This window comes from Rana temporaria, chromosome 4 (genome assembly GCF_905171775.1).
Source record: "Rana temporaria chromosome 4, aRanTem1.1, whole genome shotgun sequence".
Taxonomy (NCBI): Eukaryota; Metazoa; Chordata; class Amphibia; order Anura; family Ranidae; genus Rana; species Rana temporaria.
Window position 1 is genome coordinate 7,131,902 of NC_053492.1, and position 12,021 is coordinate 7,143,922.

Here is a 12,021-nt window from a genome sequence, read left to right on the forward strand (position 1 = left end):
TGACTTCTAGAATCTTCTGCATGTTGCGTCTCTCAGGTTTTAGGGAGTCACATGGAGGCACTGTGATGGTCATATGATCACCTGACTTCACAAGAGGAAATCTCTGTATTGAGGAACCAATAGAATATCATGTTAGAATCCCAGAATCCTCCTCTTTTATTAATAGCGAAAACAATGATTTCATGTAAGCTCCCAGGATCCTCCTCACCTCTCCGGTCAGCAGGTAGATGATCTCCAGGGTGAGGTTTAGTATCTTCTCAGTCATGTGACTCCGGTCCTCCTCCATCTTTATTGGTGCCGTCATTTGATCTATACAGGTCTCCTTTTAGATGGATAACTGGGAAATAAAAATAAAATTATTTGGATGGTATTGGTCACACAATAATAGGATGTGGATGGAGGGGGAGGGGGGCTACACATTTAACAACAACTACTGCCCCAATGGGAACACATTCAGTTTGGACTATTTAGTGCTTGTAAATCTTTGAGGACTAGGGTAGGGTGACCAGACATCCCCAGTTTCAGGGGACAGTCCCCGGATTGAGGACACTGTCCCCAGACCAAGTCTGTCCCTGGTTTTGTCCCCGGATTGGATTTGAACAGGGTCTGGGGCAATTTCAAAGACAGTCAGTGCAGAATAAAAAAAAAAAAATCCAAATTTCACCCCCCCCCCCGCTCCGCCACTCCTACTAGCTTAGGGGGGGTGTATTTTTTTCCATCACCTGTGCTCACCCCTCCTCGATGATCTCTCTGGTGACGTCTAGAATCTTCTTTTTATTTCTCTATTCTATCAGGGAGGGAGATGGAGGCAATGTGATGGTCATATGATCTCCAGACTTCACAGGAGGAAAACTCTAGATCTGAACACAAAAATTGTAAAATCAAATAATATTCCCAGAATCCTCCTCTCCGATCCAATCTGCCTAAAGCTCCACTTCAGGCAGAGGTATAATTTATCCAAACAGGACCCACCACACACTGCAAGTTAAAAGCTTGTTTCAGGCTTTCTGATGCCATTACATACCACGCAGGACCAACAGTCCCACTTTTCTAGTGAGGATGCCAAGAGCCTGCTCACATCCTAGGAGCATCAGAAGAAAAACCTTAGTTATGCCCCGTACACAGGGTCGGAATTTCCGGCAAGAAAAGTCCGATGTGAGCTTTTGGTCGGAAATTCCGATCGCGTGTAGGCTCCATCCAACTTTTCCTGTCGGAATTTCCGGCAACAAAAATTTGAGAGTCGGTTCTCAAATTTTCAGACAGAAAAAATTCCAATCGGAAATTCTGATCATCTGTAGCAATTCTGACACGCAAAATTCCGACCATGCTTGGAAACAATTCGACGCATTGTTTTAGAGAACTTTTGTGTGACAGTGTGTATGCAAGCCAAGCTTGAGCAGAATTCCGTCGGAAAAAACATCCAAGGTTTTTCCCCGACAGAAAATCCGATTGTGTGTACGCGGCATTAGACTTACCGTTAACAGTATTTCCAGGAGTCTTTCAGAACAGCACCTGGAGAGAGCGCAGCTCAACCAAATTTCACAGGAAACATTGCAATCACCACTTTAAAGTTGGGACACTTCCACTATGGCCTCAATTACCGTATTTATTGGCGTATAACGCGCACTTTTTTCCCCCTTAAAATCAGGGGGAAATCGTGGGTGCGCGTTATACGCCGATCCTCACTGTCTGAGCGCCACCGCCAACATATACCGAGCGCAGTACACTCGGCTAAGCTCGGCCACGCCCTGTCCCGCCTCCTAGCCTTTATGCGAGAGGAGCTGAGCGTGGCCGAGCTTAGCCGAGTGTACTGCGCTCGGTATATGTCGGCGGCGGCGCTCAGAGACAGCGCGGGAGAAGCGGGGAGGACACCACCAAGGCCGCAGACAGATGCCGGACAAGGCCGCCGGGCAAGACACCGACAAGGGGCATTCAAACTGTAATTTTTTATTTTTTTCCTTAAAATTACCTTCTAGGTTTGGGGTGTGCACTATACGCCGGTGCGTGCTTTACCCCGATAAATACGGTATTTAACGAGTACCTCCAGCCATGCTGAACAATATAAACCAAACGCAGCAATAATGCTATAGTAAAAATCATAATCAAGGGAGGGTCATAGGTGCCGTCCTGAAAAACTCCTCGAAATACCGTTACTGGTAAGCCTAACTAAGTTTTTCCCAAATGGTCTTTCAGGACAGCACCTGGAGATGATCTGCAAGTACTTACTCTGTCTAGGGTGAGACCACCGCCTGCAGGACTTTTCTACTGAAATATTGCTCTGCAGCTGAGAGCCAGTCTATCCTATAGTGACGGGTGAAAGTGGAGAAACTCATCCACGTGGCTTCTCTGCAGTTTCGTCCTGGTGAAGCACCAGTTTGTTCTGCCCAGGATGCTGCCACAACACGGGTTGAATGAGCCGCCACCCCTGCAGGAGGTTCTACTTCCGAGGCCCTATAAGCTTTTTTCATGGCCAACCAAAACCATCTTTCTATTGTGTTTTTAGGAGCTATGCAACCTTTATGCGTCCCGGGAACAGTATAAACAGAGAGTTTGATTTTCTGAACCCCTTTGTAACCTCAGGATAATGTAACAAGCACCTTCTCACATCTAAACTTTGGAACACCCTTTCCTTAAAGAGGGAGTTCACCCGAAAAAAATGTTTCAACATTAGATTGAGGTTAGTTTTGTGAAGGGGAATCGGGTGTTTTTTTTTTAAATCGAAGCAGTACTTACCGTTTTAGAGATAGATCTTCTCCGCCGCTTCCGGGTATGGTCTTCGGGACTGGGCGTTCCTATTTGATTGACAGGCTTCCGACGGTCGCATACATCGCGTCACGAGTAGCCGAAAGAAGCCGAACGTTGGTGCGTCTCTATACGGCGTCTGACGCGATGTATGCGACCGTCGGAAGCCTGTCAATCAAATAGGAACGCCCAGTCCCGCAGCCAATACCCGGAAGCGGCGGAGAAGATCTATCTCAAACGGTAAGTACTGCTTCGATTTAAAAAAAAACACCCGATTCCCCTTCACAAAACGAGCCTCAATCTAATGTTAAAAAAAAAGTTTTTGGGGTGAACCTCCACTTTAAGACAGGATGGTGATGGGCAGAAAGTTGTCAGAATTGACTACTGGAATCTATGGAAAACGAAAGAGACCTTTGGCAAAAAAAAAAAAACTGGGTTTGAGTCTACAGGCTATAGTGCAAATCATAATAAATGTATCACATCTGATGTACTCTCTTATTTCTTGAGACCCTAACAAGCCAGGAAAGTACAAATGCCCCCCAAATTACCCCTTTTTGGAAAGTAGACATTCCAAGGTATTTAGTAAGAGGCATGGTGAGATATTTGAAGTTGTAATTTTTTCCCACAATACTTTGCAAAATTAAATTTTTATTTAAAAATGTTCTCAAAATTGTCATTGTAATAGCTTATTTCTCTCACATGTGCATACCACAAATGACACTCCAAAATACATTCTGCTATTCCTCCTGAATAGAACGATGCCCCATGTGCAAGACTTTTTCACTGCCTGGCCACATACAGAGGCCCAACATGCAGGGAGCACCATCAGGGGTTTTAGGAGCATAAATTGCACATCTAACTAGTTGACTACCTATTACACTTTTGAAGGCCCTGGAACACCAGGCCAATGGAATTACCCACAAAATTACTGCATTTTGGAAAGCTGACACCCCAACGTATAATCTATGAGGCATAAGGAGTCTTTTGAACGGTTCATTTTTTTCCATACGTTTTTGGAAAATGTGGGAAAAAATATTAAAACGCATTTTTTTTTTTTTTTTTTTACACAAAGTTGTTCATTTATAAGATATTTCCAACACATAGCATTTAGATAGCAAAAATGACACCCCAAAATACATTCTGTTACTTCTCCTGAGTACAACAATACCACATGTGTGAGACTTCTATACAGCCTGACCACATACAGAGATCCAACATGCAAGGAACACCGTCAGGTGTTTCAGAGACACATAGCAAGAATTATACCCCAAAATACATTATGCTGAGCAAAGCGTAAACAAAAGATTACCTGTGGTAATAGTAGCGCAGTTCTACACAGCAGGATAGCACTGGTCCAGGCAGCAGGCAGGGACTTGGTCAGCAACGTCCAGGCAGGGATACTGTCCCGTCAGGGTTAGTGCAGGTGGTCAGTTCATGCAACAGGCAGAGGCATGATGGCATAGGTCCTACAGGCAGCAGGCAGAAGTAGGGCCTCGTTCAGGACAGAATGGGGACAGGGGTAGAGGCTTCTCCCACCCAAAGCTCTTTGAAGCCTCAGAGTCTCCAGACCCTAATCTAGGCTGAGAAAACAAACAAAAAATTGTTTTCTTCATCCAGAATTTTTTTTCTGGAGCCCCTCACATAAGTGAGACCCCTGTGTTGAATCCCACTAGTCCAGTAGCAGGGTACAAGTTCAGTCCATGAGGCAGGCAAAAACATGGTCAAACAGTCCGAGGTCAGTTCCAGATCAGGCAGAGGCATTACAGAATCGTTAGGCAGAAGCGTGGTCGAATAACAAGCCAGGGTCAGTTACAGAGCAGGCAGTGGCATAAGAGGTGTGAAGGTGTGTGAAGGCAGGAACGGAGGATTACGTGTACTATACTTCACTAATAATTTAGTTTAGTATGGTAACGGTGAAAACAGCCAACTACACAGAGGCCTGGTTGGGAAGGACACTCGGCACAATATTAAACTGAGACTCGTCTGACTCCTTCACTGGCACACACCTTTTTTTTTACCTCGTCGGCCTGTTGCTGTGGGAGGGACTTTATCTGGAAAGTGACGTTCGGAGAGTCGACTTAGAACATCTGATCGGATGTTTTGGGGTAGGTCCTTCTGGAATATCAGGGCAGTGGTGATTTCCTCCTGGTAGCCAAGGAAGGGTAGGGGGTTTTGGGTGAACTTACATAAATTGCTACTTTTTTGTACCAATTGTACGTCTGCCTTGTGGCAAGGTAGGGTTCGAACATTTGGTCGACTTCCCCCCATGAACGAATTGTAGTCCTGGATGCATGTGGGCTTTTGGATGGTGGTGCCACGCCTTCTGGGGATTTCCACAAAGGAATTGTTGTGGATGGAAGACAACATGTACACATCCCTTCTGTCCTTACACTTCACTGCCAGAACCTCCTTGTTTCGCAGACTTGCCCATTCTCCTTTTCTCAACTTTTTATTTACAAGACTTTGAGGAAAGCCCTTCCGATTTTTTTCTGACGGTGCCACATGCTGGCGTCTGCTTCCGGTAAGGTTGTGGAACAGGGAAAGAGATGTGTAGAAATTATCTACATACAGATGGTAGCCTTTGTGCAGTAGGGGGTTGATGAGTTGCCAAACAACTTTTCCACTTGATCCCAAGTAGTCTGGGCAATTGGGGGGGGGATGCAGCTGGGTGTCCTTCCCTTCGTAGACCAAGAAGGAATACAGGTACCCTGTGACTCATTCACATAGTTTGTAAACCTTCACCCCATAGCGGGCCCTTTTGCTGGGGATAAACTGCTTGATTTTAAGTCTGCCACTAAATTTTACAAGGGACTCATCCACACATAGGTGTTGGTCCGGGGTATATAACTGGGGGAATACTTCCGAAAAATAATTTAAATAAGGGGCGAATTTTGAAAAGCCTGTCAAAATGTGGGTGATTTCGGGGAAGGCACTGGGTATTATCATTGAAGTGGAGGAACCTCATGATCATAAAGTATCTGGTTCTGGGTATTGTTGCAGAGAAGATTGGCATATGGTAGATGGGGCGTTTTGACCAAAAGGATCGCATTTCATTATTTTTTTTTGAGTCCCATGCAAAATGTGAGGCCTAAAAAAAAAAAAAAAAAACTTAAACTCCTCCACCATTAGGTCTCTCCACTCGAAGGGACGGGCATAATAAAATGTTGGGTTATTTGCAATAAATTGTTCGGCATATAGGTTTCACTGGGCCACAATTCTAGATAGCATGTCCTCAGTAAAAATGTAACCAAAAAAATGTATTGGGGAAAAATTGTCTGTGTCCACCTGGACTCCTGGCTGGGCAGTGAAAGGGGGAATGTTGGCTTCTCCTGAATTAGGAGGAAGCCACAAGAGGTTCTGAAGGGCATAAGGAAGGCTGGCATGGGTCCTTGGCCTTTCTTGCGGAGGTACTGCGGTGCTGGTGGATGGCACTGCAGTGCCACCAGAGCGCCCAAGTTTGGTGGGCTGACGATCTTCCCACTCTGAGCCTATCACTGTTGCAGTACTGTAGACTGGCTCATAGTTTACGTCTGACTCAGAATCCGAAAAAGAGAGCTCCCCGTAGCTCTCGTCAGGCGTGGAAAGAATTTGATATGCCTCCTCGGCGGAAAAGCAACATTTTGACATGGTTGCTGGCGGTGGTGATGTGACTTCACAGGTGTGTGGCACAGATGTGCACTAAGGCGGCACAGATGTGCACTGATTGATTGCACAGATGTGCCCTAATGAGGTGGCACAGATGGGCACTGAGGTGGCACAGATGGGTACGGATGAGGTAGCACAGGTGTGTACTGATTGCACAGATGTGCACTAATGAGGCGGCACAGATGGCACTGAGGTGGCACAGATGTGCATTGAGGCGGCACAAATGTGCACTAATGAGGCGGCACATAAAAGATAGATGAAGGATGGATGGCCGCACTCCAAAAATCATACAGGTTGTCTTTTATTAAATAAACAGCAGATACATCACCAGATCACAAAAACAGAAACAGGGGAACAGCCGACGTTTCGCACAAGATTAGTGCTTATTCATGGCTAACATGCGATATATATATAGAAATTAAAGGGAGACGTGACTTCTGTTGGTAATTGGCTAGGAGTGGCCTATGGTAACAGGACACACCTGAAGCCAATAAAGAGTCACAGCCCACCTGTGCATACCAAAAAATATACAAATGTGAAAAAAGTTCCTAAAAGTCCAAGAAACAACAGTAATCAACATAAATATATACGTGAACTCAATGTGCATAGATACGTGAATAAAACAACAAGGAAACATCATACAATCAAATGCTTGTAAAAAGCAATAAATGTAAAAATAGAAATAGTAACAATAGTATTTGTGAAAATCCATGGAAAGTTAAATTGTACACATGTAATATATAGTAAGAGTGAAAATGGAATAATATGTGTCGGTGAAAAGGAACATTAAAGTTCATTATAAGTAAAAAAAAAAAAAAAAATTTTATATATATATATATATATATATATATATATATATATATATATATATATATATATATATATATATATATATATATATATATATATATATATATAAATAAATAAAAGTGAGTGTAAAAAGGCTCAATCTCTGAAACTGCTCGGTTAATAACAACTGCCAAGAAGTATATGTTCAGAAACGTTTGCATGTATACATGGACATAAGTGCTAATGTCTAAAGTGATGAACATGTACTGAAAAACCCCGTCCCGGTCCTAAGTCATGATCGGGGGAGGTGTATTGTAGATCAATGATGTGTTGGCTATTATTTATCCAGAAACAAAGAGAAGGAGCAAATATATTAATATATGTGAATACATAGTGGCCTAATAAACACAGACACACATTGCAACAAATGGTGAGGATGAGGTAGGCATTTCCTATATGTGCTGATGACAAAGGTCACATAATAAATAATAACGGTAAAATACCGTAATATGGAGTTGTAGGGGGACAGATGGAAAACATATGAATAAAAATCAGTATAAAATATACAGATATATAAATACAAGAGAAATAAGTTATTCTCTTTTGTATAGTGAACTGTAGATGTGTCATGATACAAGCCCGATAAAGTAATATTCCATATAAAAAGTAAAAATCATAAAACATAAACATGACTTATACCGCTGTTCCAGCCGCAAGGTTTTTTTTTTTTTAAAGTCACCAGCTACAAACATGGTAGCTGCTGACTTTTAACCACTAGCCGACCGCGCACCGCCGTTCTACGTCGGCAGGTCGGCTCGGCTGGGCGAGAGCACGTAGTATAACGTCCTCTCTCTCAGCCGCCACTAGGGGCGCGCCCCCAACTGCCGTGCGTGTGCCCGGCGGGCGCGATCGCCGCCGGGCACACGCGATCGCTCGGTACAGAGCGGGGACCGGGAGCTGTGTGTGTAAACACCCAGCTCTCGGTCCTGTCAGCAAGGGAAATGCTGATCTTCTGTTCATACAATGTATGAACCGAGGATCAGTGTTTCCCCTAGTGAGGCCACCCCCCCCCCACAGTAAGAACACACCCAGGCTTACTTAACCCCTTCCCCGCCCCCTAGTGTTAACCCCTTCACTGCTAGTGGCATTTTTATAGTAATCCAATGCATTTTTATAGCACTGATCGCTATAAAAATGCCAATGGTCCCAAAAATGTGTCAAAAGTGTCCGAAGTGTCCGCCATAATGTCGCAATACCGAAAAAAAAAAATCGCTGATCGCCGCCATTACTAGTAAAAAATATATATTAATAAAAATGACATAAAAATACCCCCTATTTTGTAAACGCTATAACTTTTGCGCAAACCAATCAATGAACGCTTATTGCGATTTTTTTTTTTACGAAAAATAGGTAGAAGAATACGTATCGGCCTAAACTGAGGAAAAAAAATGTTTTATATATGTTTTTGGGGGATATTTATTACAGCAAAAAATATTCATTTTTTTCAAAAATTGTTGCTCTATTTTTGTTTATAGCGCAAAAAATAAAAAACGCAGAGGTGACCAAAAGAAAGCTCTATTTGTGGGAAAAAAAGGACGCCAATTTTGTTTGGGAGCCACGTCGCATGACCGCGCAATTGTCTGTTAAAGTGACGCAGTCCCGAATCGCAAAAAGTACTCTGGTCTTTGGGCAGCAATATGGTCCGGGGGGTAAGTGGTTAATAAGGACACTTACCTGGTCCAGGGAGCCCGCAATGTCGGCCCCCCGAGGCCGATCCTTCCACTGGATCAGGTGTCGGCGGTGCCATACTAAGGAAAACCGACAGTGCCTGCTTCCTACTGCGCATGCGTGAGTCATGCATTGCTTTGTAAATGGCTGCCGTCTTCTGAGACACACACAGGTCTCAGAAGATAGCGCACCTCATTATCCAGGAGGCAACGCAAGGGAGGAGGAAAACGAGGAGCTGCGCGGAGAAGGAAGTGGCAGATTAGGAAGACTGCCTAGCAACAGGCTTTTCTGGTAGGTCATTTTTTTTTTCAAATGTTTTTTTACATATTTTAAAGGAGAATGTTAATGTAATTTTTTTTATTTAGATTGGGCCTCCACTTTATGGTGACCATAGATACATGGAAATTCAGCTGGTTCAGCAGGGATCGGTCACATTTCCATCCATGTGTGGTCACTGCCGGATAAAATCACTCGATCAGCGGCTGCAGCCAATAGCTTCATTACTGATCTGTGTATTCTGAGAGCGGAGGAGCGCCCCCCATTGTCAGAATACAATAGTGCAGAGGGGAGGATTCCCCCCATCCCCCTCCAATGTGTGGATGGGGGAATCAGTTCAGATTTTCCCCTCACCCCGCTGGCTGAATGATAAACCTGAACCATGTATGGTCAGATTTGGAAGCAAGATATATTAATCAGAAACTGATCCCCCTGAAGGGGTTAATCTTCATATTACCTCCTCTGCCCCCAGATCCGTCTTCTCTCTACTTCCTATGGAACGTCATTCGGTCTGTGTCTGACATCACTTCCTGTAGAATCTTCCTGTCTACTTAAAGGTGAGATCACCATCTTGTGGAGCTCAGAGGAACTGCAGAAACATCTCGTAGTGTGAACACGTCCTTGTGCTGTGTGTGTATGTACTGTATATCCTTATAGATGGGTCATCTCCACTCCCACCAAGGGGGATAGAAATATATTACTGCTCGGGGGAGGGGGGGGGGAGACATTTTGATTTTGCAGTAAAATTGATGTGAGATTTAGTCATGTAGAACATCTGTTATATGGATACAAAGAACCCCAGCCGAGAGTAAAGGGTGGAAATGGCTCCTGATCCCCAGATTTGGGCAATTATGTCACCAATATAAATAGAAAAAAACCTGCGCTATGTGTAACAACTCAAATACCTCCAGAAATAACTTCTACCGGACTGCTGCTGTAACAAAGGTAAGTGTTCCCTTTATCACCTAGAAGAGCATTATGTGTCACAGCGCTGTCCTATTGTGTGTGCCGCCCATCAATTATCACAAATACACTAAAATATGTGGAGACATTCATATATAAAGTGCTAGGGGCTCCAATAATATTCTCTGCAGATCTACTGCTTCCACTTTACACCTACTTCATTCATCTTATGGTGTTTATCAATAAATGAAGTAATCTGATCCATGTGCAAATTCATATACAACATAAAGTGCTTTGTACTCAGGATGATGTTCCCTGCAGATCCACTGCTTCCGCTTTACACCTATTTCTTAAGACCCCTTTCACACTGAAGCGTTTTTACAGCGTTTTAGCGTTAAAAATAGAGCTAATAAAACGCTCTCCAAGCACCTCAATGGACCCTTTCACACTGAGTCCTGCAAGCAGCATCTTTGGAGCATCTTTTGGACACTGAAAAAAACGCTCCGAAAACGCCCCTCTCCATTGAAATGAATTGAAAGCTCTGTAAAAACTCCTTACCCTATCTCACTGAGGCGCTGCACTGGCGGGGCGTTGAAAAAAGTCCTGCAAGCAGCATCTTTTGGGTGCTGAAAAAAAACGCTCCGAAAACGCCCCTCTCCATTGAAATGAAAGCGCTGTAAAAACGCCTTACCCTTTCACACTGAGGCACTGCAAAAACGCCCTAAAACGTTAGGGTCTTAGAGCAGATTGGGATTGCAGATGAGGCTTTGAATAGCGCTCAAAAAAACGCCCCAGTGTGAAAGGGGCCTAAATCCTATATTTTCTGCTATATTAAATACACAAAAAATCTGTGTAAATTCATGTAATCATACAATATTTTGTGCTCGTTATAGTGTTCTCTGCAAGTCCACTGCTTCCACTTTGCATCTACTGCAACATACTTATTGTTGTTTAATAAAAAATCCACCAATCAATGAAAAGTTGATAAGGTGTGAAGTTCTCGGTGCTCCAAACTGTGCCAGCTGTAGTGTAGCCACGCCTTCTTCCTCCTCTTACACACGTGATGGTGAGGGCGCCCCCTTAGTAGTGCTTCCCCACTCACCAGAGCAATATGACTCCCAGCTTTTCATCTACCAGAGTCACCAACATCCTTCACACTCTCCTCACCTCCGATGGATCCTCCTCGCTCACTCCTGCAAGTCTGCTGCGGTTTCTGTCAGTCTCCCTCCTAGACTCGGCTTCCTCCTCGCTCACTCCTGTATCTCACACCGTGTAACACCATTTATTAAAAGCAAATACTAAAATCTGCACTCAGTGAAGAACAGATGTTACACAACGCTTGTATAACCAACACCAGGAAGTGCTGGTTACACACAGGAAGTGATTTCACCGAAACCAGAAGTTACTTATACACACAACACAAGGCTGTGATCAGACCACAAGACGTTTCTCAGGGCTGCAGTTCCTCTGAGCTCCACAAGGTGGTGATCTCACTTCTACCCAGACAGGAAGTCTCTATGGAATCCAGGAAGTGATGTCAGGTACAGACAGGAAGTTTCGGGTGAGAGGTGAGTCGGGAGGAAGTAGAGAGAAGACATTGCTGGAAGTGGCAGCAGAGGAGGTAATAAGATCTTATCTTCTATTTACACCCAGTAACCCCGTCATGTCCGTCCTCTTCCTCCATAGTCACTGTGACGTCTTTTATCTCCAGCAGATGATGATACACACATATATAGTGTGGAAATGTAGAATAACCCTGTATATTACAATGAGGGAATTTATGACAGACATCCCAACTAAGGATGAGCTCTGGCTTGTTCGCATAGAACACGTGCAGAGCCCGCCAGGATAACAGCCAGGGAGACATTTCACGATCCCTGCAGCCGAGCATCGGGACAATGTCTCCCTGGCTGTGATTAGCACAGCGCCGTGCTCACT

The 12,021-nt window shown here is 44.1% G+C and overlaps 1 long non-coding RNA gene across 2 annotated transcripts; it reads right to left on the reverse strand.

The window, feature by feature from the left end:
* Positions 1–299: 299 nt before the first annotated feature.
* Positions 300–11,509, reverse strand: LOC120935847. Of its 2 annotated transcripts, none has more exons than XR_005748533.1 (3): positions 11,251–11,509; positions 723–860; positions 300–337 (listed from the first exon to the last, which is right to left on the reverse strand). It is a non-coding gene; the product is annotated as an uncharacterized LOC120935847 (long non-coding RNA). The 2 variants fall into 2 exon arrangements; XR_005748532.1 differs by lacking the exon at positions 11,251–11,509 and adding an exon at positions 9,638–9,756.
* Positions 11,510–12,021: the final 512 nt, after the last annotated feature.